The 25819-nt window shown below is 62.5% G+C and overlaps 3 non-coding genes across 3 annotated transcripts; all 3 read left to right on the top strand.

Annotated features, from left to right (window-relative positions):
• The first annotated feature begins 2311 nt into the window (after window positions 1-2311).
• Window positions 2312-2430, top strand: LOC131871565 (5S ribosomal RNA). The gene has a single exon (XR_009369779.1). It is a non-coding gene; the product is annotated as a 5S ribosomal RNA (ribosomal RNA).
• Window positions 2431-10234: 7804 nt separating this feature from the next.
• Window positions 10235-10353, top strand: LOC131871550 (5S ribosomal RNA). The gene has a single exon (XR_009369765.1). It is a non-coding gene; the product is annotated as a 5S ribosomal RNA (ribosomal RNA).
• A 7804-nt stretch (window positions 10354-18157) lies between these two features.
• On the top strand, window positions 18158-18276 carry LOC131871551 (5S ribosomal RNA). The gene has a single exon (XR_009369766.1). It is a non-coding gene; the product is annotated as a 5S ribosomal RNA (ribosomal RNA).
• Window positions 18277-25819: the final 7543 nt, after the last annotated feature.

The raw sequence follows: 25819 nt of genomic DNA on the forward strand, positions 1-25819 counted from the left end.
GCACCGTGGTGGGCAGCGAGGTGCGCACCTTTGATGCGCTGCCTTCACTAATTTCCAGAAAAAGGCAAAAAAAAATGAGATTTTAAAATTTCCGTTTTGAAAGATAGTGAAAAAAAAGGAACGGGGGTGCCATCTTGAGCCCGCCCTGGTGCGCAGCCCAGGCAAGGCATGCGCACCAAGGTGCCCACCCGAGGTGCACACCCGGGGCAAACCGGGCTCCGACTTCGTGCAGGCCGCACCTTGGAGCACACTTCGGAGCGCTCCTTGGTGCGCACCATGGTGCCCACCAGGGCGCACCCGAGGCAAACCGGGCTCCGACTTCGTGCACGCCGCACCTTGGAGCACACATCGGAGCGCTCCCAGGTTCGCACCAGCGTTGCGCACCTTTGATGCGCTGCCTTCACTAATTTCCAGAAAAGGCAAAAAAAAATGATATTTTAAAATTTCCGTTCTGAAAGATAGTGAAAAAAACGGAACGCGGGTGCCATCTTGAGCCCTTCCTGATGCGCAGCCCAGGCAAGTTGTGCGCACCAAGGTGCCCACCCTGGCGGAGGTGCGCGCCCGGGGCAAACCGGGCTCCGACTTCGTGCACTGCATGGTGCCCACCAAGGCGCGCAACCCAGCCAAGGTGCCCACCGCAGCGAAGGTGCACGCGAGGTGCGCACCCGAGGTGCACACCCGGGGCAAACCGGGCTCCGACTTCGTGCACGCCGCACCTTGGAGCACACTTCAGAGCGCTCCTTGGTACGCACCAGGGCGCGCAACCCAGCCAAGGTGCTCACCCCGGCGAAGGTGCACGCGAGGTGCGCACCCGGGGCAAACCGGGCTCGGACTTCGTGCACGCCGCACCTTGGAGCACACATCGGAGCGCTCCCGGGTTCGCACCAGCATTGCGCACCTTTGATGCGCTGCCTTCACTAATTTCCAGAAAAGGCAAAAAAAAGAAAAAAATGAGATTTTAAAATTTCCGTTTTGAAAGATAGTGAAAAAAACGGAACGCGGGTGCCATCTTGAGCCCGCCCTGGTGTGCAGCCCAGGCAAGTTGTGCGCACCAAGGCACCCACCCTGGCCAAGGTGGGTCACGGGGTGGGTCCTAGGGTGGGTAACGGGGTGGGTACTAAGGTGCGTGCCAAGGTGGGTCATAGGGTGGGTGCCAAGGTGGGCACCAGGGTGGGTGTGCACCAACCCTAGCCAGGGTAGGTCACGGGGTGGTTGTCGGGGTGGGCGTCAAGGAGCCAAGGTGGGTGGCAAGTAGCCAAGTTGCGTGCCAAGGTGGGTGTCGGGGTGGGTGCCAAGGATCCAAGGTGGGTGCCAAGGAACCAAGGTGGGTGTCTGGGTGGGTGCCGAGGTGGGAGCCAGGGTGGGTCCCAAGGTGAGTGCAAAGGTGGGTGCCAGGGTCAAGGTGAGTGCCAATGTGGGTTCCAAGGTGCCAGGGTCAGGGTGAGTGCCAATGTGGGTTCAAAGGTGCTAAGTTGGGTGCGAGGTTGGGTGCGAGGGTGGGTGGGTGCCAAGGTGTGCTAGGTGGAAGCCCGGGTGGGTCGGCATCCCATGGGTGTCGAGTTGGGTGCCTGATGGGTGCTTCTTGTCAAGTTTTAGTCGTCGGGACTCATTTCGAGCCTTAGAGGTCGTTTCTTGTCCGGTTGCCCTGTCTTCGACCTGGGAACCCAATTTTGGTCCTCGGGTCCCATTTTTTTTTGTCTCGCATCCCACTTTTGGCCTGTGGCCTTTTCGGGGTCGATTCTCGTTTTGGGCATCAGAGCATGTTTCTTCTCCTAAAACCCAATATTTGTTTATTAAGTCTCGGAACACATTTTTGTTCTCGTGGACCCATCATGGGTCTTGGAACGCATTTGTGGTCCTTGGGTCCCATTTTGCATCCCGAAACTTGTGTTTTGGTGCTTGATCCCTATTTTGGGTGCCCACCTTGCACCAAGTGCGCACCCGGGGCAAACCGAGCGCCTTGGTGCACCGGGGCAAGATCGAGCGTGCACCCGAGGCGCCCCGAACATGCACCAAGGTGCACTCGGCCCACATGTGAGCGCAGGTCGTTGCGCCCGAGGTGGTGTGTGGGCACCGCGTTGCAGACGGGACACTGCACGCACACGACGCCCCCTCCAGGTGCACGCACGTAGGCCGGGCCGGGTGCACACCCGACGCCCTAGCAAGGTGCGCGCACCCGGGCAGGGCTCACACTTGGCGAACGGGGCGCACTTCGCGAGGGAGGGTGTGCACCTCGACGGGGGTGGGTGGCCGGGGTGGATTCGCACGTGGGTCGCGGTTTGCTAAGTACACACTGCGACAAGCTCATAACGGGTGCGATCATACCAGCGTTAGTGCACCGGATCCCATCAGAACTCCGCAGTTAAGCGCGCTTGGGCCGGAGTAGTACTGGGATGGGTGACCTCCCGGGAAGTCCCGGTGTTGCACCCTTTTTTAGTTTTTCGCCGGGCGTCGCAATGCTATTTGAATAAACCTTTTGCCCGTTTGCGTTCTCGTCGGGGCCGGGCCGGGCCGGGGTGCGCTGCCCGCACTACCGCGCGCGCGGGGGCGACACCGAGCGCGCACCCGAGGCGCCCCGAGCACACAGGCCACGGTGCAACCCGGGCGTTGTGCGCGCACCCCGGTGCGCCCGAGGTGCTGCGCGCGCACCCAGGTGAAATCGGTGTGCACCTCGGCCAGTGCGCGCTCGGTCGAGTCGCGCACGTTGGCCAAGGTGCACGGTGATGTTTCTTACTCTAAGGTTCCGCACCAGACGCCCGGGACAGGTGAGCGAAGCTGGGCGGGGCCGGGTGCGCGGCCGGGGCAGGTGCACGCAGCTGGAGAGAGCTTTGGAGCACACTTCGGAGCGCACCAATGATGCGCTCCATTCAAAAGTTTCCTGAAAAGGCAAAAAAAGTTGAGATTATAGAATTTCCCACTTGAGAGATTGTAAAAAAAAAAAATTTAAAATGAAGGAAACGCGGGTGCCAAGGTGTGCGCAGCCCAGCCAAGGTGTGCGCACCAAGGCGCCCACCCTGGCGAAGGTGCACGCAAGGTGCGCACCCGAGGCAAACCGGACAATTAACCCAACTTTCGACTTCGCGCGCACCTTGGAGCGCACTTCGGAGCGCTCCTTGGTGCGCACCAATCTTGGGCACCTCGGAGTGCACCATGGCGCCCACCAAGGTGCGCACCCGGGGCAAACCGAGCTCCGACTTCGTGCGCACCTTGGAGCGCACGAAAGGTGCGCACCATGGCGCCCACCAAGGTGCGCAGCCCAGCCAAGGCGTGCGCATCAAGGTGCGCACCCTGGCGAAGGTGCGCACCCGGGGCAAACCGAGCTCCGACTTCGTGCGCACCTTGGAGCGCACAAAAGGTGCGCAACCCAGCCAAGGTGTGCGCACCCCGGTCAAACCGAGCTCCGAATCGTGCGCACCAGAGGTGCACGCCATCGTGCGCACCTTGGAGCACACTTCGGAGCCCTCCTTGGTGCGCGCCGATGTTGCGCACCTCGGAGCGCACCCGGGGAAAACAATGCAATTAACCCGACTTTCGACTTCGTGGGCACCTCGGAGCGCTCTCGGGTTCGCACCTCGGAGCACACCGAGGTGCGCACCTTTGATGCGCTGCCTTCACCAATTTCCAGAAAAGGCAAGAAAACATTGAGAAGGTGTGCGCACCGAGGTGCCCACCCTGGCGAAGGTGCACGCGAGGTGCGCACCCGGGGCAAACCGGGCTCCGACTTCGTGCACGCCGCACCTTGGAGCACACTTCGGAGCGCTCCTTGGTGCGCACCAGGGCGCGCAACCCAGCCGAGGTGCCCACCCCGGCGAAGGTGCACGCGAGGTGCGCACCCGGGGCAAACCGGGCTCCGACTTCGTGCACGCCATGGTGCCCACCGCGGCGAAGGTGCACGCGAGGTGCGCACCCGGGGCAAACCGGGCTCCGACTTCGTGCACGCCGCACCTTGGAGCACACTTCGGAGCGCTCCTTGGTGCGCACCATGGTGCCCACCAGGGCGCGCAACCCCGCCGAAGGTGCACGCGAGGTGCGCACCCGGGGCAAACCGGGCTCCGACTTCGTGCACGCCGCACCTTGGAGCACACTTCGGAGCGCTCCTTGGTGCGCACCATGGTGCCCACCAGGGCGCGCAACCCCGCCGAAGGTGCACGCGAGGTGCGCACCCGGGGCAAACCGGGCTCCGACTTCGTGCACGCCATGGTGCGCACCGCGGCGAAGGTGCGCACCCGGGGCAAACCGGGCTCCGACTTCGTGCACGCCGCACCTTGGAGCACACTTCGGAGCGCTCCTTGGTGCGCACCAGGGCGCGCAACCCAGCCGAGGTGCCCACCCCGGCGAAGGTGCACGCGAGGTGCGTACCCGGGGCAAACCGGGCTCCGACTTCGTGCACGCCGCACCTTGGAGCACACTTCGGAGCGCTCCTTGGTGCGCACCATGGTGCCCACCAGGCCGCGCAACCCAGCCAAGGTGTGCGCACCAAGGTGCACGCGAGGTGCGCACCCGGGGCAAACCGGGGTCCGACTTCGTGCACGCCGCACCTTGGAGCACACATCGGGGCGCTCCCGGGTTCGCACCGGCGTTGCGCACCGTGGTGGGCACCTCGGAGCACACCAAGGTGGGCAGCGAGGTGCGCACCTTTGATGCGATGCCTTCACTAATTTCCATAAAAGGCAAAAAAAAAACGAGATTTTAAAATTTCCGTTTTGAAAGATAGTGAGAAAAAGGGAATGCTGGTGCCATCTTGAGCCCGCCCTGGTGCGCAGCCCAGCCAAGGTGTGCGCACCAAGGTGCCCACCCTGGCGAAGGTGCGCGCCCGGGCAATTAACCCAACTTCCAACTTCGCGCGCGCCAGGGTGGGAGCGCACCCAACAACCGGGCCTGGGAAGAGCCAATGCGAGAAACCCCACCAAACGCTCTGACAAAAAAAGAGGGGGCGCTCCAGTAACCCCGCTTCGGAGCGCACCCTGGGCAAACCCAGCCAAGGTGCCCACCCCGGCCAAGGTGCAGGCGAGGTGCGCACCCGGGGCAAACCGGGCTCCGACAACGTGCACGCCGCACCTTGGAGCACACTTCGTAGCGCTCCCGGGTGCGCACCTCAGAGCACACCAAGGTGGGCAGCGAGGTGCGCACCTTTGATGCGCTGCCTTCACTAATTTCCAGAAAAGGCAAAAAAAAAAGGAGATTTTAAAATTTCCGTTTTGAAAGATAGTGAAAAAAACGGAACGCGCGTGCCATCTTGAGCCCGCCCTGGTGCGCAGCCCAGGTAAGGTGCCCACCCTGGCAAAGGTGCGCACCCGGGCAATTAACCCTACTTCCGACTTCGTGCGCGCCAGGGTGGCAACCGGGCCTCGGAAGAGCCAATGCGAGAAACCCCACCAAACGCTCCGACAAAAAAAGAGGCGGCGCTCCAATAACCCCGCTTCGGAGCGCAGCCGGGGCAAACCCAGCCAAGGTGCCCACCCCGACGAAGGTGCACGCGAGGTGCGCACCCGGGGCAAACCGGGCTCCGACAACGTGCACGCAGCACCTTGGAGCACACTTCGAAGCACTCCCGGGTGCCCACCGGCGTTGCGCACCGTGGTGGGCAGCGAGGTGCGCACCTTTGATGCGCTGCCTTCACTAATTTCCAGAAAAAGGCAAAAAAAAATGAGATTTTAAAATTTCCGTTTTGAAAGATAGTGAAAAAAAAGGAACGCGGGTGCCATCTTGAGCCCGCCCTGGTGCGCAGCCCAGGCAAGGCATGCGCACCAAGGTGCCCACCCGAGGTGCACACCCGGGGCAAACCGGGCTCCGACTTCGTGCAGGCCGCACCTTGGAGCACACTTCGGAGCGCTCCTTGGTGCGCACCATGGTGCCCACCAGGGCGCGCAACCCAGCCAAGGTCTGCACACTAAGGTGCCCACCCCGGCGAAGGTGCACGCGAGGTGCGCACCCGGGGCAAACCGGGCTCCGACTTCGTGCACGCCATGGTGCCCACCGCGGCGAAGGTGCACGCGAGGTGCGCACCCGGGGCAAACCGGGCTCCGACTTCGTGCACGCCGCACCTTGGAGCACACTTCGGAGCGCTCCTTGGTGCGCACCATGGTGCCCACCAGGGCGCGCAACCCAGCCAAGGTGTGCGCACCAAGGTGCACGCGAGGTGCGCACCCGGGGCAAACCGGGGTCCGACTTCGTGCACGCCGCACCTTGGAGCACACATCGGAGCGCTCCCAGGTTCGCACCAGCGTTGCGCACCTTTGATGCGCTGCCTTCACTAATTTCCAGAAAAGGCAAAAAAAAACGATATTTTAAAATTTCCGTTCTGAAAGATAGTGAAAAAAACGGAACGCGGGTGCCATCTTGAGCCCTTCCTGGTGCGCAGCCCAGGCAAGTTGTGCGCACCAAGGTGCCCACCCTGGCGGAGGTGCGCGCCCGGGGCAAACCGGGCTCCGACTTCGTGCACTGCATGGTGCCCACCAAGGCGCGCAACCCAGCCAAGGTGCCCACCGCAGCGAAGGTGCACGCGAGGTGCACACCCGGGGCAAACCGGGCTCCGACTTCGTGCACGCCGCACCTTGGAGCACACTTCAGAGCGCTCCTTGGTGCGCACCAGGGCGCGCAACCCAGCCGAGGTGCCCACCCCGGCGAAGGTGCACGCGAGGTGCGCACCCGGGGCAAACCGGGCTCCGACTTCGTGCACGCCATGGTGCCCACCGCGGCGAAGGTGCGCACCCGGGGCAAACCGGGCTCCGACTTCGTGCACGCCGCACCTTGGAGCACACTTCGGAGCGCTCCTTGGTGCGCACCATGGTGCCCACCAGGCCGCGCAACCCAGCCAAGGTGTGCGCACCAAGGTGCACGCGAGGTGCGCACCCGGGGCAAACCGGGGTCCGACTTCGTGCACGCCGCACCTTGGAGCACACATCGGGGCGCTCCCGGGTTCGCACCGGCGTTGCGCACCGTGGTGGGCACCTCGGAGCACACCAAGGTGGGCAGCGAGGTGCGCACCTTTGATGCGATGCCTTCACTAATTTCCATAAAAGGCAAAAAAAAAACGAGATTTTAAAATTTCCGTTTTGAAAGATAGTGAGAAAAAGGGAATGCTGGTGCCATCTTGAGCCCGCCCTGGTGCGCAGCCCAGCCAAGGTTTGCGCACCAAGGTGCCCACCCTGGCGAAGGTGCGCGCCCGGGCAATTAACCCAACTTCCAACTTCGCGCGCGCCAGGGTGGGAGCGCACCCAACAACCGGGCCTGGGAAGAGCCAATGCGAGAAACCCCACCAAACTCTCTGACAAAAAAAGAGGGGGCGCTCCAGTAACCCCGCTTCGGAGCGCACCCTGGGCAAACCCAGCCAAGGTGCCCACCCCGGCCAAGGTGCAGGCGAGGTGCGCACCCGGGGCAAACCGGGCTCCGACAACGTGCACGCCGCACCTTGGAGCACACTTCGTAGCGCTCCCGGGTGCGCACCTCAGAGCACACCAAGGTGGGCAGCGAGGTGCGCACCTTTGATGCGCTGCCTTCACTAATTTCCAGAAAAGGCAAAAAAAAAAGGAGATTTTAAAATTTCCGTTTTGAAAGATAGTGAAAAAAACGGAACGCGCGTGCCATCTTGAGCCCGCCCTGGTGCGCAGCCCAGGTAAGGTGCCACCCTGGCAAAGGTGCGCACCCGGGCAATTAACCCTACTTCCGACTTCGTGCGCGCCAGGGTGGCAACCGGGCCTCGGAAGAGCCAATGCGAGAAACCCCACCAAACGCTCCGACAAAAAAAGAGGCGGCGCTCCAATAACCCCGCTTCGGAGCGCAGCCGGGGCAAACCAAGCCAAGGTGCCCACCCCGACGAAGGTGCACGCGAGGTGCGCACCCGGGGCAAACCGGGCTCCGACAACGTGCACGCAGCACCTTGGAGCACACTTCGAAGCACTCCCGGGTGCCCACCGGCGTTGCGCACCGTGGTGGGCAGCGAGGTGCGCACCTTTGATGCGCTGCCTTCACTAATTTCCAGAAAAAGGCAAAAAAAAATGAGATTTTAAAATTTCCGTTTTGAAAGATAGTGAAAAAAAAGGAACGCGGGTGCCATCTTGAGCCCGCCCTGGTGCGCAGCCCAGGCAAGGCATGCGCACCAAGGTGCCCACCCGAGGTGCACACCCGGGGCAAACCGGGCTCCGACTTCGTGCAGGCCGCACCTTGGAGCACACTTCGGAGCGCTCCTTGGTGCGCACCATGGTGCCCACCAGGGCGCACCCGAGGCAAACCGGGCTCCGACTTCGTGCACGCCGCACCTTGGAGCACACATCGGAGCGCTCCCAGGTTCGCACCAGCGTTGCGCACCTTTGATGCGCTGCCTTCACTAATTTCCAGAAAAGGCAAAAAAAAACGATATTTTAAAATTTCCGTTCTGAAAGATAGTGAAAAAAACGGAACGCGGGTGCCATCTTGAGCCCTTCCTGATGCGCAGCCCAGGCAAGTTGTGCGCACCAAGGTGCCCACCCTGGCGGAGGTGCGCGCCCGGGGCAAACCGGGCTCCGACTTCGTGCACTGCATGGTGCCCACCAAGGCGCGCAACCCAGCCAAGGTGCCCACCGCAGCGAAGGTGCACGCGAGGTGCGCACCCGAGGTGCACACCCGGGGCAAACCGGGCTCCGACTTCGTGCACGCCGCACCTTGGAGCACACTTCAGAGCGCTCCTTGGTACGCACCAGGGCGCGCAACCCAGCCAAGGTGCTCACCCCGGCGAAGGTGCACGCGAGGTGCGCACCCGGGGCAAACCGGGCTCGGACTTCGTGCACGCCGCACCTTGGAGCACACATCGGAGCGCTCCCGGGTTCGCACCAGCATTGCGCACCTTTGATGCGCTGCCTTCACTAATTTCCAGAAAAGGCAAAAAAAAGAAAAAAATGAGATTTTAAAATTTCCGTTTTGAAAGATAGTGAAAAAAACGGAACGCGGGTGCCATCTTGAGCCCGCCCTGGTGTGCAGCCCAGGCAAGTTGTGCGCACCAAGGCACCCACCCTGGCCAAGGTGGGTCACGGGGTGGGTCCTAGGGTGGGTAACGGGGTGGGTACTAAGGTGCGTGCCAAGGTGGGTCATAGGGTGGGTGCCAAGGTGGGCACCAGGGTGGGTGTGCACCAACCCTAGCCAGGGTAGGTCACGGGGTGGTTGTCGGGGTGGGCGTCAAGGAGCCAAGGTGGGTGGCAAGTAGCCAAGTTGCGTGCCAAGGTGGGTGTCGGGGTGGGTGCCAAGGATCCAAGGTGGGTGCCAAGGAACCAAGGTGGGTGTCTGGGTGGGTGCCGAGGTGGGAGCCAGGGTGGGTCCCAAGGTGAGTGCAAAGGTGGGTGCCAGGGTCAAGGTGAGTGCCAATGTGGGTTCCAAGGTGCCAGGGTCAGGGTGAGTGCCAATGTGGGTTCAAAGGTGCTAAGTTGGGTGCGAGGTTGGGTGCGAGGGTGGGTGGGTGCCAAGGTGTGCTAGGTGGAAGCCCGGGTGGGTCGGCATCCCATGGGTGTCGAGTTGGGTGCCTGATGGGTGCTTCTTGTCAAGTTTTAGTCGTCGGGACTCATTTCGAGCCTTAGAGGTCGTTTCTTGTCCGGTTGCCCTGTCTTCGACCTGGGAACCCAATTTTGGTCCTCGGGTCCCATTTTTTTTTGTCTCGCATCCCACTTTTGGCCTGTGGCCTTTTCGGGGTCGATTCTCGTTTTGGGCATCAGAGCATGTTTCTTCTCCTAAAACCCAATATTTGTTTATTAAGTCTCGGAACACATTTTTGTTCTCGTGGACCCATCATGGGTCTTGGAACGCATTTGTGGTCCTTGGGTCCCATTTTGCATCCCGAAACTTGTGTTTTGGTGCTTGATCCCTATTTTGGGTGCCCACCTTGCACCAAGTGCGCACCCGGGGCAAACCGAGCGCCTTGGTGCACCGGGGCAAGATCGAGCGTGCACCCGAGGCGCCCCGAACATGCACCAAGGTGCACTCGGCCCACATGTGAGCGCAGGTCGTTGCGCCCGAGGTGGTGTGTGGGCACCGCGTTGCAGACGGGACACTGCACGCACACGACGCCCCCTCCAGGTGCACGCACGTAGGCCGGGCCGGGTGCACACCCGACGCCCTAGCAAGGTGCGCGCACCCGGGCAGGGCTCACACTTGGCGAACGGGGCGCACTTCGCGAGGGAGGGTGTGCACCTCGACGGGGGTGGGTGGCCGGGGTGGATTCGCACGTGGGTCGCGGTTTGCTAAGTACACACTGCGACAAGCTCATAACGGGTGCGATCATACCAGCGTTAGTGCACCGGATCCCATCAGAACTCCGCAGTTAAGCGCGCTTGGGCCGGAGTAGTACTGGGATGGGTGACCTCCCGGGAAGTCCCGGTGTTGCACCCTTTTTTAGTTTTTCGCCGGGCGTCGCAATGCTATTTGAATAAACCTTTTGCCCGTTTGCGTTCTCGTCGGGGCCGGGCCGGGCCGGGGTGCGCTGCCCGCACTACCGCGCGCGCGGGGGCGACACCGAGCGCGCACCCGAGGCGCCCCGAGCACACAGGCCACGGTGCAACCCGGGCGTTGTGCGCGCACCCCGGTGCGCCCGAGGTGCTGCGCGCGCACCCAGGTGAAATCGGTGTGCACCTCGGCCAGTGCGCGCTCGGTCGAGTCGCGCACGTTGGCCAAGGTGCACGGTGATGTTTCTTACTCTAAGGTTCCGCACCAGACGCCCGGGACAGGTGAGCGAAGCTGGGCGGGGCCGGGTGCGCGGCCGGGGCAGGTGCACGCAGCTGGAGAGAGCTTTGGAGCACACTTCGGAGCGCACCAATGATGCGCTCCATTCAAAAGTTTCCTGAAAAGGCAAAAAAAGTTGAGATTATAGAATTTCCCACTTGAGAGATTGTAAAAAAAAAAAATTTAAAATGAAGGAAACGCGGGTGCCAAGGTGTGCGCAGCCCAGCCAAGGTGTGCGCACCAAGGCGCCCACCCTGGCGAAGGTGCACGCAAGGTGCGCACCCGAGGCAAACCGGACAATTAACCCAACTTTCGACTTCGCGCGCACCTTGGAGCGCACTTCGGAGCGCTCCTTGGTGCGCACCAATCTTGGGCACCTCGGAGTGCACCATGGCGCCCACCAAGGTGCGCACCCGGGGCAAACCGAGCTCCGACTTCGTGCGCACCTTGGAGCGCACGAAAGGTGCGCACCATGGCGCCCACCAAGGTGCGCAGCCCAGCCAAGGCGTGCGCATCAAGGTGCGCACCCTGGCGAAGGTGCGCACCCGGGGCAAACCGAGCTCCGACTTCGTGCGCACCTTGGAGCGCACAAAAGGTGCGCAACCCAGCCAAGGTGTGCGCACCCCGGTCAAACCGAGCTCCGAATCGTGCGCACCAGAGGTGCACGCCATCGTGCGCACCTTGGAGCACACTTCGGAGCCCTCCTTGGTGCGCGCCGATGTTGCGCACCTCGGAGCGCACCCGGGGAAAACAATGCAATTAACCCGACTTTCGACTTCGTGGGCACCTCGGAGCGCTCTCGGGTTCGCACCTCGGAGCACACCGAGGTGCGCACCTTTGATGCGCTGCCTTCACCAATTTCCAGAAAAGGCAAGAAAACATTGAGAAGGTGTGCGCACCGAGGTGCCCACCCTGGCGAAGGTGCACGCGAGGTGCGCACCCGGGGCAAACCGGGCTCCGACTTCGTGCACGCCGCACCTTGGAGCACACTTCGGAGCGCTCCTTGGTGCGCACCAGGGCGCGCAACCCAGCCGAGGTGCCCACCCCGGCGAAGGTGCACGCGAGGTGCGCACCCGGGGCAAACCGGGCTCCGACTTCGTGCACGCCATGGTGCCCACCGCGGCGAAGGTGCACGCGAGGTGCGCACCCGGGGCAAACCGGGCTCCGACTTCGTGCACGCCGCACCTTGGAGCACACTTCGGAGCGCTCCTTGGTGCGCACCATGGTGCCCACCAGGGCGCGCAACCCCGCCGAAGGTGCACGCGAGGTGCGCACCCGGGGCAAACCGGGCTCCGACTTCGTGCACGCCGCACCTTGGAGCACACTTCGGAGCGCTCCTTGGTGCGCACCATGGTGCCCACCAGGGCGCGCAACCCCGCCGAAGGTGCACGCGAGGTGCGCACCCGGGGCAAACCGGGCTCCGACTTCGTGCACGCCATGGTGCGCACCGCGGCGAAGGTGCGCACCCGGGGCAAACCGGGCTCCGACTTCGTGCACGCCGCACCTTGGAGCACACTTCGGAGCGCTCCTTGGTGCGCACCAGGGCGCGCAACCCAGCCGAGGTGCCCACCCCGGCGAAGGTGCACGCGAGGTGCGTACCCGGGGCAAACCGGGCTCCGACTTCGTGCACGCCGCACCTTGGAGCACACTTCGGAGCGCTCCTTGGTGCGCACCATGGTGCCCACCAGGCCGCGCAACCCAGCCAAGGTGTGCGCACCAAGGTGCACGCGAGGTGCGCACCCGGGGCAAACCGGGGTCCGACTTCGTGCACGCCGCACCTTGGAGCACACATCGGGGCGCTCCCGGGTTCGCACCGGCGTTGCGCACCGTGGTGGGCACCTCGGAGCACACCAAGGTGGGCAGCGAGGTGCGCACCTTTGATGCGATGCCTTCACTAATTTCCATAAAAGGCAAAAAAAAAACGAGATTTTAAAATTTCCGTTTTGAAAGATAGTGAGAAAAAGGGAATGCTGGTGCCATCTTGAGCCCGCCCTGGTGCGCAGCCCAGCCAAGGTGTGCGCACCAAGGTGCCCACCCTGGCGAAGGTGCGCGCCCGGGCAATTAACCCAACTTCCAACTTCGCGCGCGCCAGGGTGGGAGCGCACCCAACAACCGGGCCTGGGAAGAGCCAATGCGAGAAACCCCACCAAACGCTCTGACAAAAAAAGAGGGGGCGCTCCAGTAACCCCGCTTCGGAGCGCACCCTGGGCAAACCCAGCCAAGGTGCCCACCCCGGCCAAGGTGCAGGCGAGGTGCGCACCCGGGGCAAACCGGGCTCCGACAACGTGCACGCCGCACCTTGGAGCACACTTCGTAGCGCTCCCGGGTGCGCACCTCAGAGCACACCAAGGTGGGCAGCGAGGTGCGCACCTTTGATGCGCTGCCTTCACTAATTTCCAGAAAAGGCAAAAAAAAAAGGAGATTTTAAAATTTCCGTTTTGAAAGATAGTGAAAAAAACGGAACGCGCGTGCCATCTTGAGCCCGCCCTGGTGCGCAGCCCAGGTAAGGTGCCCACCCTGGCAAAGGTGCGCACCCGGGCAATTAACCCTACTTCCGACTTCGTGCGCGCCAGGGTGGCAACCGGGCCTCGGAAGAGCCAATGCGAGAAACCCCACCAAACGCTCCGACAAAAAAAGAGGCGGCGCTCCAATAACCCCGCTTCGGAGCGCAGCCGGGGCAAACCCAGCCAAGGTGCCCACCCCGACGAAGGTGCACGCGAGGTGCGCACCCGGGGCAAACCGGGCTCCGACAACGTGCACGCAGCACCTTGGAGCACACTTCGAAGCACTCCCGGGTGCCCACCGGCGTTGCGCACCGTGGTGGGCAGCGAGGTGCGCACCTTTGATGCGCTGCCTTCACTAATTTCCAGAAAAAGGCAAAAAAAAATGAGATTTTAAAATTTCCGTTTTGAAAGATAGTGAAAAAAAAGGAACGCGGGTGCCATCTTGAGCCCGCCCTGGTGCGCAGCCCAGGCAAGGCATGCGCACCAAGGTGCCCACCCGAGGTGCACACCCGGGGCAAACCGGGCTCCGACTTCGTGCAGGCCGCACCTTGGAGCACACTTCGGAGCGCTCCTTGGTGCGCACCATGGTGCCCACCAGGGCGCGCAACCCAGCCAAGGTCTGCACACTAAGGTGCCCACCCCGGCGAAGGTGCACGCGAGGTGCGCACCCGGGGCAAACCGGGCTCCGACTTCGTGCACGCCATGGTGCCCACCGCGGCGAAGGTGCACGCGAGGTGCGCACCCGGGGCAAACCGGGCTCCGACTTCGTGCACGCCGCACCTTGGAGCACACTTCGGAGCGCTCCTTGGTGCGCACCATGGTGCCCACCAGGGCGCGCAACCCAGCCAAGGTGTGCGCACCAAGGTGCACGCGAGGTGCGCACCCGGGGCAAACCGGGGTCCGACTTCGTGCACGCCGCACCTTGGAGCACACATCGGAGCGCTCCCAGGTTCGCACCAGCGTTGCGCACCTTTGATGCGCTGCCTTCACTAATTTCCAGAAAAGGCAAAAAAAAACGATATTTTAAAATTTCCGTTCTGAAAGATAGTGAAAAAAACGGAACGCGGGTGCCATCTTGAGCCCTTCCTGGTGCGCAGCCCAGGCAAGTTGTGCGCACCAAGGTGCCCACCCTGGCGGAGGTGCGCGCCCGGGGCAAACCGGGCTCCGACTTCGTGCACTGCATGGTGCCCACCAAGGCGCGCAACCCAGCCAAGGTGCCCACCGCAGCGAAGGTGCACGCGAGGTGCACACCCGGGGCAAACCGGGCTCCGACTTCGTGCATGCCGCACCTTGGAGCACACTTCAGAGCGCTCCTTGGTGCGCACCAGGGCGCGCAACCCAGCCGAGGTGCCCACCCCGGCGAAGGTGCACGCGAGGTGCGCACCCGGGGCAAACCGGGCTCCGACTTCGTGCACGCCATGGTGCCCACCGCGGCGAAGGTGCGCACCCGGGGCAAACCGGGCTCCGACTTCGTGCACGCCGCACCTTGGAGCACACTTCGGAGCGCTCCTTGGTGCGCACCATGGTGCCCACCAGGCCGCGCAACCCAGCCAAGGTGTGCGCACCAAGGTGCACGCGAGGTGCGCACCCGGGGCAAACCGGGGTCCGACTTCGTGCACGCCGCACCTTGGAGCACACATCGGGGCGCTCCCGGGTTCGCACCGGCATTGCGCACCGTGGTGGGCACCTCGGAGCACACCAAGGTGGGCAGCGAGGTGCGCACCTTTGATGCGATGCCTTCACTAATTTCCATAAAAGGCAAAAAAAAAACGAGATTTTAAAATTTCCGTTTTGAAAGATAGTGAGAAAAAGGGAATGCTGGTGCCATCTTGAGCCCGCCCTGGTGCGCAGCCCAGCCAAGGTTTGCGCACCAAGGTGCCCACCCTGGCGAAGGTGCGCGCCCGGGCAATTAACCCAACTTCCAACTTCGCGCGCGCCAGGGTGGGAGCGCACCCAACAACCGGGCCTGGGAAGAGCCAATGCGAGAAACCCCACCAAACTCTCTGACAAAAAAAGAGGGGGCGCTCCAGTAACCCCGCTTCGGAGCGCACCCTGGGCAAACCCAGCCAAGGTGCCCACCCCGGCCAAGGTGCAGGCGAGGTGCGCACCCGGGGCAAACCGGGCTCCGACAACGTGCACGCCGCACCTTGGAGCACACTTCGTAGCGCTCCCGGGTGCGCACCTCAGAGCACACCAAGGTGGGCAGCGAGGTGCGCACCTTTGATGCGCTGCCTTCACTAATTTCCAGAAAAGGCAAAAAAAAAAGGAGATTTTAAAATTTCCGTTTTGAAAGATAGTGAAAAAAACGGAACGCGCGTGCCATCTTGAGCCCGCCCTGGTGCGCAGCCCAGGTAAGGTGCCACCCTGGCAAAGGTGCGCACCCGGGCAATTAACCCTACTTCCGACTTCGTGCGCGCCAGGGTGGCAACCGGGCCTCGGAAGAGCCAATGCGAGAAACCCCACCAAACGCTCCGACAAAAAAAGAGGCGGCGCTCCAATAACCCCGCTTCGGAGCGCAGCCGGGGCAAACCAAGCCAAGGTGCCCACCCCGACGAAGGTGCACGCGAGGTGCGCACCCGGGGCAAACCGGGCTCCGACAACGTGCACGCAGCACCTTGGAGCACACTTCGAAGCACTCCCGGGTGCCCACCGGCGTTGCGCACCGTGGTGGGCAGCGAGGTGCGCACCTTTGATGCGCTGCCTTCACTAATTTCCAGAAAAAGGCAAAAAAAAATGAGATTTTAAAATTTCCGTTTTGAAAGATAGTGAAAAAAAAGGAACGCGGGTGCCATCTTGAGCCCGCCCTGGTGCGCAGCCCAGGCAAGGCATGCGCACCAAGGTGCCCACCCGAGGTGCACACCCGGGGCAAACCGGGCTCCGACTTCGTGCAGGCCGCACCTTGGAGCACACTTCGGAGCGCTCCTTGGTGCGCACCATGGTGCCCACCAGGGCGCACCCGAGGCAAACCGGGCTCCGACTTCGTGCACGCCGCACCTTGGAGCACACATCGGAGCGCTCCCAGGTTCGCACCAGCGTTGCGCACCTTTGATGCGCTGCCTTCACTAATTTCCAGAAAAGGCAAAAAAAAACGATATTTTAAAATTTCCGTTCTGAAAGATAGTGAAAAAAACGGAACGCGGGTGCCATCTTGAGCCCTTCCTGATGCGCAGCCCAGGCAAGTTGTGCGCACCAAGGTGCCCACCCTGGCGGAGGTGCGCGCCCGGGGCAAACCGGGCTCCGACTTCGTGCACTGCATGGTGCCCACCAAGGCGCGCAACCCAGCCAAGGTGCCCACCGCAGCGAAGGTGCACGCGAGGTGCGCACCCGAGGTGCACACCCGGGGCAAACCGGGCTCCGACTTCGTGCACGCCGCACCTTGGAGCACACTTCAGAGCGCTCCTTGGTACGCACCAGGGCGCGCAACCCAGCCAAGGTGCTCACCCCGGCGAAGGTGCACGCGAGGTGCGCACCCGGGGCAAACCGGGCTCGGACTTCGTGCACGCCGCACCTTGGAGCACACATCGGAGCGCTCCCGGGTTCGCACCAGCATTGCGCACCTTTGATGCGCTGCCTTCACTAATTTCCAGAAAAGGCAAAAAAAAGAAAAAAATGAGATTTTAAAATTTCCGTTTTGAAAGATAGTGAAAAAAACGGAACGCGGGTGCCATCTTGAGCCCGCCCTGGTGTGCAGCCCAGGCAAGTTGTGCGCACCAAGGCACCCACCCTGGCCAAGGTGGGTCACGGGGTGGGTCCTAGGGTGGGTAACGGGGTGGGTACTAAGGTGCGTGCCAAGGTGGGTCATAGGGTGGGTGCCAAGGTGGGCACCAGGGTGGGTGTGCACCAACCCTAGCCAGGGTAGGTCACGGGGTGGTTGTCGGGGTGGGCGTCAAGGAGCCAAGGTGGGTGGCAAGTAGCCAAGTTGCGTGCCAAGGTGGGTGTCGGGGTGGGTGCCAAGGATCCAAGGTGGGTGCCAAGGAACCAAGGTGGGTGTCTGGGTGGGTGCCGAGGTGGGAGCCAGGGTGGGTCCCAAGGTGAGTGCAAAGGTGGGTGCCAGGGTCAAGGTGAGTGCCAATGTGGGTTCCAAGGTGCCAGGGTCAGGGTGAGTGCCAATGTGGGTTCAAAGGTGCTAAGTTGGGTGCGAGGTTGGGTGCGAGGGTGGGTGGGTGCCAAGGTGTGCTAGGTGGAAGCCCGGGTGGGTCGGCATCCCATGGGTGTCGAGTTGGGTGCCTGATGGGTGCTTCTTGTCAAGTTTTAGTCGTCGGGACTCATTTCGAGCCTTAGAGGTCGTTTCTTGTCCGGTTGCCCTGTCTTCGACCTGGGAACCCAATTTTGGTCCTCGGGTCCCATTTTTTTTTGTCTCGCATCCCACTTTTGGCCTGTGGCCTTTTCGGGGTCGATTCTCGTTTTGGGCATCAGAGCATGTTTCTTCTCCTAAAACCCAATATTTGTTTATTAAGTCTCGGAACACATTTTTGTTCTCGTGGACCCATCATGGGTCTTGGAACGCATTTGTGGTCCTTGGGTCCCATTTTGCATCCCGAAACTTGTGTTTTGGTGCTTGATCCCTATTTTGGGTGCCCACCTTGCACCAAGTGCGCACCCGGGGCAAACCGAGCGCCTTGGTGCACCGGGGCAAGATCGAGCGTGCACCCGAGGCGCCCCGAACATGCACCAAGGTGCACTCGGCCCACATGTGAGCGCAGGTCGTTGCGCCCGAGGTGGTGTGTGGGCACCGCGTTGCAGACGGGACACTGCACGCACACGACGCCCCCTCCAGGTGCACGCACGTAGGCCGGGCCGGGTGCACACCCGACGCCCTAGCAAGGTGCGCGCACCCGGGCAGGGCTCACACTTGGCGAACGGGGCGCACTTCGCGAGGGAGGGTGTGCACCTCGACGGGGGTGGGTGGCCGGGGTGGATTCGCACGTGGGTCGCGGTTTGCTAAGTACACACTGCGACAAGCTCATAACGGGTGCGATCATACCAGCGTTAGTGCACCGGATCCCATCAGAACTCCGCAGTTAAGCGCGCTTGGGCCGGAGTAGTACTGGGATGGGTGACCTCCCGGGAAGTCCCGGTGTTGCACCCTTTTTTAGTTTTTCGCCGGGCGTCGCAATGCTATTTGAATAAACCTTTTGCCCGTTTGCGTTCTCGTCGGGGCCGGGCCGGGCCGGGGTGCGCTGCCCGCACTACCGCGCGCGCGGGGGCGACACCGAGCGCGCACCCGAGGCGCCCCGAGCACACAGGCCACGGTGCAACCCGGGCGTTGTGCGCGCACCCCGGTGCGCCCGAGGTGCTGCGCGCGCACCCAGGTGAAATCGGTGTGCACCTCGGCCAGTGCGCGCTCGGTCGAGTCGCGCACGTTGGCCAAGGTGCACGGTGATGTTTCTTACTCTAAGGTTCCGCACCAGACGCCCGGGACAGGTGAGCGAAGCTGGGCGGGGCCGGGTGCGCGGCCGGGGCAGGTGCACGCAGCTGGAGAGAGCTTTGGAGCACACTTCGGAGCGCACCAATGATGCGCTCCATTCAAAAGTTTCCTGAAAAGGCAAAAAAAGTTGAGATTATAGAATTTCCCACTTGAGAGATTGTAAAAAAAAAAAATTTAAAATGAAGGAAACGCGGGTGCCAAGGTGTGCGCAGCCCAGCCAAGGTGTGCGCACCAAGGCGCCCACCCTGGCGAAGGTGCACGCAAGGTGCGCACCCGAGGCAAACCGGACAATTAACCCAACTTTCGACTTCGCGCGCACCTTGGAGCGCACTTCGGAGCGCTCCTTGGTGCGCACCAATCTTGGGCACCTCGGAGTGCACCATGGCGCCCACCAAGGTGCGCACCCGGGGCAAACCGAGCTCCGACTTCGTGCGCACCTTGGAGCGCACGAAAGGTGCGCACCATGGCGCCCACCAAGGTGCGCAGCCCAGCCAAGGCGTGCGCATCAAGGTGCGCACCCTGGCGAAGGTGCGCACCCGGGGCAAACCGAGCTCCGACTTCGTGCGCACCTTGGAGCGCACAAAAGGTGCGCAACCCAGCCAAGGTGTGCGCACCCCGGTCAAACCGAGCTCCGAATCGTGCGCACCAGAGGTGCACGCCATCGTGCGCACCTTGGAGCACACTTCGGAGCCCTCCTTGGTGCGCGCCGATGTTGCGCACCTCGGAGCGCACCCGGGGAAAACAATGCAATTAACCCGACTTTCGACTTCGTGGGCACCTCGGAGCGCTCTCGGGTTCGCACCTCGGAGCACACCGAGGTGCGCACCTTTGATGCGCTGCCTTCACCAATTTCCAGAAAAGGCAAGAAAACATTGAGAAGGTGTGCGCACCGAGGTGCCCACCCTGGCGAAGGTGCACGCGAGGTGCGCACCCGGGGCAAACCGGGCTCCGACTTCGTGCACGCCGCACCTTGGAGCACACTTCGGAGCGCTCCTTGGTGCGCACCAGGGCGCGCAACCCAGCCGAGGTGCCCACCCCGGCGAAGGTGCACGCGAGGTGCGCACCCGGGGCAAACCGGGCTCCGACTTCGTGCACGCCATGGTGCCCACCGCGGCGAAGGTGCACGCGAGGTGCGCACCCGGGGCAAACCGGGCTCCGACTTCGTGCACGCCGCACCTTGGAGCACACTTCGGAGCGCTCCTTGGTGCGCACCATGGTGCCCACCAGGGCGCGCAACCCCGCCGAAGGTGCACGCGAGGTGCGCACCCGGGGCAAACCGGGCTCCGACTTCGTGCACGCCGCACCTTGGAGCACACTTCGGAGCGCTCCTTGGTGCGCACCATGGTGCCCACCAGGGCGCGCAACCCCGCCGAAGGTGCACGCGAGGTGCGCACCCGGGGCAAACCGGGCTCCGACTTCGTGCACGCCATGGTGCGCACCGCGGCGAAGGTGCGCACCCGGGGCAAACCGGGCTCCGACTTCGTGCACGCCGCACCTTGGAGCACACTTCGGAGCGCTCCTTGGTGCGCACCAGGGCGCGCAACCCAGCCGAGGTGCCCACCCCGGCGAAGGTGCACGCGAGGTGCGTACCCGGGGCAAACCGGGCTCCGACTTCGTGCACGCCGCACCTTGGAGCACACTTCGGAGCGCTCCTTGGTGCGCACCATGGTGCCCACCAGGCCGCGCAACCCAGCCAAGGTGTGCGCACCAAGGTGCACGCGAGGTGCGCACCCGGGGCAAACCGGGGTCCGACTTCGTGCACGCCGCACCTTGGAGCACACATCGGGGCGCTCCCGGGTTCGCACCGGCGTTGCGCACCGTGGTGGGCACCTCGGAGCACACCAAGGTGGGCAGCGAGGTGCGCACCTTTGATGCGATGCCTTCACTAATTTCCATAAAAGGCAAAAAAAAAACGAGATTTTAAAATTTCCGTTTTGAAAGATAGTGAGAAAAAGGGAATGCTGGTGCCATCTTGAGCCCGCCCTGGTGCGCAGCCCAGCCAAGGTGTGCGCACCAAGGTGCCCACCCTGGCGAAGGTGCGCGCCCGGGCAATTAACCCAACTTCCAACTTCGCGCGCGCCAGGGTGGGAGCGCACCCAACAACCGGGCCTGGGAAGAGCCAATGCGAGAAACCCCACCAAACGCTCTGACAAAAAAAGAGGGGGCGCTCCAGTAACCCCGCTTCGGAGCGCACCCTGGGCAAACCCAGCCAAGGTGCCCACCCCGGCCAAGGTGCAGGCGAGGTGCGCACCCGGGGCAAACCGGGCTCCGACAACGTGCACGCCGCACCTTGGAGCACACTTCGTAGCGCTCCCGGGTGCGCACCTCAGAGCACACCAAGGTGGGCAGCGAGGTGCGCACCTTTGATGCGCTGCCTTCACTAATTTCCAGAAAAGGCAAAAAAAAAAGGAGATTTTAAAATTTCCGTTTTGAAAGATAGTGAAAAAAACGGAACGCGCGTGCCATCTTGAGCCCGCCCTGGTGCGCAGCCCAGGTAAGGTGCCCACCCTGGCAAAGGTGCGCACCCGGGCAATTAACCCTACTTCCGACTTCGTGCGCGCCAGGGTGGCAACCGGGCCTCGGAAGAGCCAATGCGAGAAACCCCACCAAACGCTCCGACAAAAAAAGAGGCGGCGCTCCAATAACCCCGCTTCGGAGCGCAGCCGGGGCAAACCCAGCCAAGGTGCCCACCCCGACGAAGGTGCACGCGAGGTGCGCACCCGGGGCAAACCGGGCTCCGACAACGTGCACGCAGCACCTTGGAGCACACTTCGAAGCACTCCCGGGTGCCCACCGGCGTTGCGCACCGTGGTGGGCAGCGAGGTGCGCACCTTTGATGCGCTGCCTTCACTAATTTCCAGAAAAAGGCAAAAAAAAATGAGATTTTAAAATTTCCGTTTTGAAAGATAGTGAAAAAAAAGGAACGCGGGTGCCATCTTGAGCCCGCCCTGGTGCGCAGCCCAGGCAAGGCATGCGCACCAAGGTGCCCACCCGAGGTGCACACCCGGGGCAAACCGGGCTCCGACTTCGTGCAGGCCGCACCTTGGAGCACACTTCGGAGCGCTCCTTGGTGCGCACCATGGTGCCCACCAGGGCGCGCAACCCAGCCAAGGTCTGCACACTAAGGTGCCCACCCCGGCGAAGGTGCACGCGAGGTGCGCACCCGGGGCAAACCGGGCTCCGACTTCGTGCACGCCATGGTGCCCACCGCGGCGAAGGTGCACGCGAGGTGCGCACCCGGGGCAAACCGGGCTCCGACTTCGTGCACGCCGCACCTTGGAGCACACTTCGGAGCGCTCCTTGGTGCGCACCATGGTGCCCACCAGGGCGCGCAACCCAGCCAAGGTGTGCGCACCAAGATGCACGCGAGGTGCGCACCCGGGGCAAACCGGGGTCCGACTTCGTGCACGCCGCACCTTGGAGCACACATCGGAGCGCTCCCAGGTTCGCACCAGCGTTGCGCACCTTTGATGCGCTGCCTTCACTAATTTCCAGAAAAGGCAAAAAAAAACGATATTTTAAAATTTCCGTTCTGAAAGATAGTGAAAAAAACGGAACGCGGGTGCCATCTTGAGCCCTTCCTGGTGCGCAGCCCAGGCAAGTTGTGCGCACCAAGGTGCCCACCCTGGCGGAGGTGCGCGCCCGGGGCAAACCGGGCTCCGACTTCGTGCACTGCATGGTGCCCACCAAGGCGCGCAACCCAGCCAAGGTGCCCACCGCAGCGAAGGTGCACGCGAGGTGCACACCCGGGGCAAACCGGGCTCCGACTTCGTGCACGCCGCACCTTGGAGCACACTTCAGAGCGCTCCTTGGTGCGCACCAGGGCGCGCAACCCAGCCGAGGTGCCCACCCCGGCGAAGGTGCACGCGAGGTGCGCACCCGGGGCAAACCGGGCTCCGACTTCGTGCACGCCATGGTGCCCACCGCGGCGAAGGTGCGCACCCGGGGCAAACCGGGCTCCGACTTCGTGCACGCCGCACCTTGGAGCACACTTCGGAGCGCTCCTTGGTGCGCACCATGGTGCCCACCAGGCCGCGCAACCCAGCCAAGGTGTGCGCACCAAGGTGCACGCGAGGTGCGCACCCGGGGCAAACCGGGGTCCGACTTCGTGCACGCCGCACCTTGGAGCACACATCGGGGCGCTCCCGGGTTCGCACCGGCGTTGCGCACCGTGGTGGGCACCTCGGAGCACACCAAGGTGGGCAGCGAGGTGCGCACCTTTGATGCGATGCCTTCACTAATTTCCATAAAAGGCAAAAAAAAAACGAGATTTTAAAATTTCCGTTTTGAAAGATAGTGAGAAAAAGGGAATGCTGGTGCCATCTTGAGCCCGCCCTGGTGCGCAGCCCAGCCAAGGTTTGCGCACCAAGGTGCCCACCCTGGCGAAGGTGCGCGCCCGGGCAATTAACCCAACTTCCAACTTCGCGCGCGCCAGGGTGGGAGCGCACCCAACAACCGGGCCTGGGAAGAGCCAATGCGAGAAACCCCACCAAACTCTCTGACAAAAAAAGAGGGGGCGCTCCAGTAACCCCGCTTCGGAGCGCACCCTGGGCAAACCCAGCCAAGGTGCCCACCCCGGCCAAGGTGCAGGCGAGGTGCGCACCCGGGGCAAACCGGGCTCCGACAACGTGCACGCCGCACCTTGGAGCACACTTCGTAGCGCTCCCGGGTGCGCACCTCAGAGCACACCAAGGTGGGCAGCGAGGTGCGCACCTTTGATGCGCTGCCTTCACTAATTTCCAGAAAAGGCAAAAAAAAAAGGAGATTTTAAAATTTCCGTTTTGAAAGATAGTGAAAAAAACGGAACGCGCGTGCCATCTTGAGCCCGCCCTGGTGCGCAGCCCAGGTAAGGTGCCACCCTGGCAAAGGTGCGCACCCGGGCAATTAACCCTACTTCCGACTTCGTGCGCGCCAGGGTGGCAACCGGGCCTCGGAAGAGCCAATGCGAGAAACCCCACCAAACGCTCCGACAAAAAAAGAGGCGGCGCTCCAATAACCCCGCTTCGGAGCGCAGCCGGGGCAAACCAAGCCAAGGTGCCCACCCCGACGAAGGTGCACGCGAGGTGCGCACCCGGGGCAAACCGGGCTCCGACAACGTGCACGCAGCACCTTGGAGCACACTTCGAAGCACTCCCGGGTGCCCACCGGCGTTGCGCACCGTGGTGGGCAGCGAGGTGCGCACCTTTGATGCGCTGCCTTCACTAATTTCCAGAAAAAGGCAAAAAAAAATGAGATTTTAAAATTTCCGTTTTGAAAGATAGTGAAAAAAAAGGAACGCGGGTGCCATCTTGAGCCCGCCCTGGTGCGCAGCCCAGGCAAGGCATGCGCACCAAGGTGCCCACCCGAGGTGCACACCCGGGGCAAACCGGGCTCCGACTTCGTGCAGGCCGCACCTTGGAGCACACTTCGGAGCGCTCCTTGGTGCGCACCATGGTGCCCACCAGGGCGCACCCGAGGCAAACCGGGCTCCGACTTCGTGCACGCCGCACCTTGGAGCACACATCGGAGCGCTCCCAGGTTCGCACCAGCGTTGCGCACCTTTGATGCGCTGCCTTCACTAATTTCCAGAAAAGGCAAAAAAAAACGATATTTTAAAATTTCCGTTCTGAAAGATAGTGAAAAAAACGGAACGCGGGTGCCATCTTGAGCCCTTCCTGATGCGCAGCCCAGGCAAGTTGTGCGCACCAAGGTGCCCACCCTGGCGGAGGTGCGCGCCCGGGGCAAACCGGGCTCCGACTTCGTGCACTGCATGGTGCCCACCAAGGCGCGCAACCCAGCCAAGGTGCCCACCGCAGCGAAGGTTCACGCGAGGTGCGCACCCGAGGTGCACACCCGGGGCAAACCGGGCTCCGACTTCGTGCACGCCGCACCTTGGAGCACACTTCAGAGCGCTCCTTGGTACGCACCAGGGCGCGCAACCCAGCCAAGGTGCTCACCCCGGCGAAGGTGCACGCGAGGTGCGCACCCGGGGCAAACCGGGCTCGGACTTCGTGCACGCCGCACCTTGGAGCACACATCGGAGCGCTCCCGGGTTCGCACCAGCATTGCGCACCTTTGATGCGCTGCCTTCACTAATTTCCAGAAAAGGCAAAAAAAAGAAAAAAATGAGATTTTAAAATTTCCGTTTTGAAAGATAGTGAAAAAAACGGAACGCGGGTGCCATCTTGAGCCCGCCCTGGTGTGCAGCCCAGGCAAGTTGTGCGCACCAAGGCACCCACCCTGGCCAAGGTGGGTCACGGGGTGGGTCCTAGGGTGGGTAACGGGGTGGGTACTAAGGTGCGTGCCAAGGTGGGTCATAGGGTGGGTGCCAAGGTGGGCACCAGGGTGGGTGTGCACCAACCCTAGCCAGGGTAGGTCACGGGGTGGTTGTCGGGGTGGGCGTCAAGGAGCCAAGGTGGGTGGCAAGTAGCCAAGTTGCGTGCCAAGGTGGGTGTCGGGGTGGGTGCCAAGGATCCAAGGTGGGTGCCAAGGAACCAAGGTGGGTGTCTGGGTGGGTGCCGAGGTGGGAGCCAGGGTGGGTCCCAAGGTGAGTGCAAAGGTGGGTGCCAGGGTCAAGGTGAGTGCCAATGTGGGTTCCAAGGTGCCAGGGTCAGGGTGAGTGCCAATGTGGGTTCAAAGGTGCTAAGTTGGGTGCGAGGTTGGGTGCGAGGGTGGGTGGGTGCCAAGGTGTGCTAGGTGGAAGCCCGGGTGGGTCGGCATCCCATGGGTGTCGAGTTGGGTGCCTGATGGGTGCTTCTTGTCAAGTTTTAGTCGTCGGGACTCATTTCGAGCCTTAGAGGTCGTTTCTTGTCCGGTTGCCCTGTCTTCGACCTGGGAACCCAATTTTGGTCCTCGGGTCCCATTTTTTTTTGTCTCGCATCCCACTTTTGGCCTGTGGCCTTTTCGGGGTCGATTCTCGTTTTGGGCATCAGAGCATGTTTCTTCTCCTAAAACCCAATATTTGTTTATTAAGTCTCGGAACACATTTTTGTTCTCGTGGACCCATCATGGGTCTTGGAACGCATTTGTGGTCCTTGGGTCCCATTTTGCATCCCGAAACTTGTGTTTTGGTGCTTGATCCCTATTTTGGGTGCCCACCTTGCACCAAGTGCGCACCCGGGGCAAACCGAGCGCCTTGGTGCACCGGGGCAAGATCGAGCGTGCACCCGAGGCGCCCCGAACATGCACCAAGGTGCACTCGGCCCACATGTGAGCGCAGGTCGTT

The sequence above is a fragment of the Cryptomeria japonica genome, unplaced genomic scaffold (assembly GCF_030272615.1).
Source record: "Cryptomeria japonica unplaced genomic scaffold, Sugi_1.0 HiC_scaffold_423, whole genome shotgun sequence".
Classification (NCBI taxonomy): domain Eukaryota; kingdom Viridiplantae; phylum Streptophyta; class Pinopsida; order Cupressales; family Cupressaceae; genus Cryptomeria; species Cryptomeria japonica.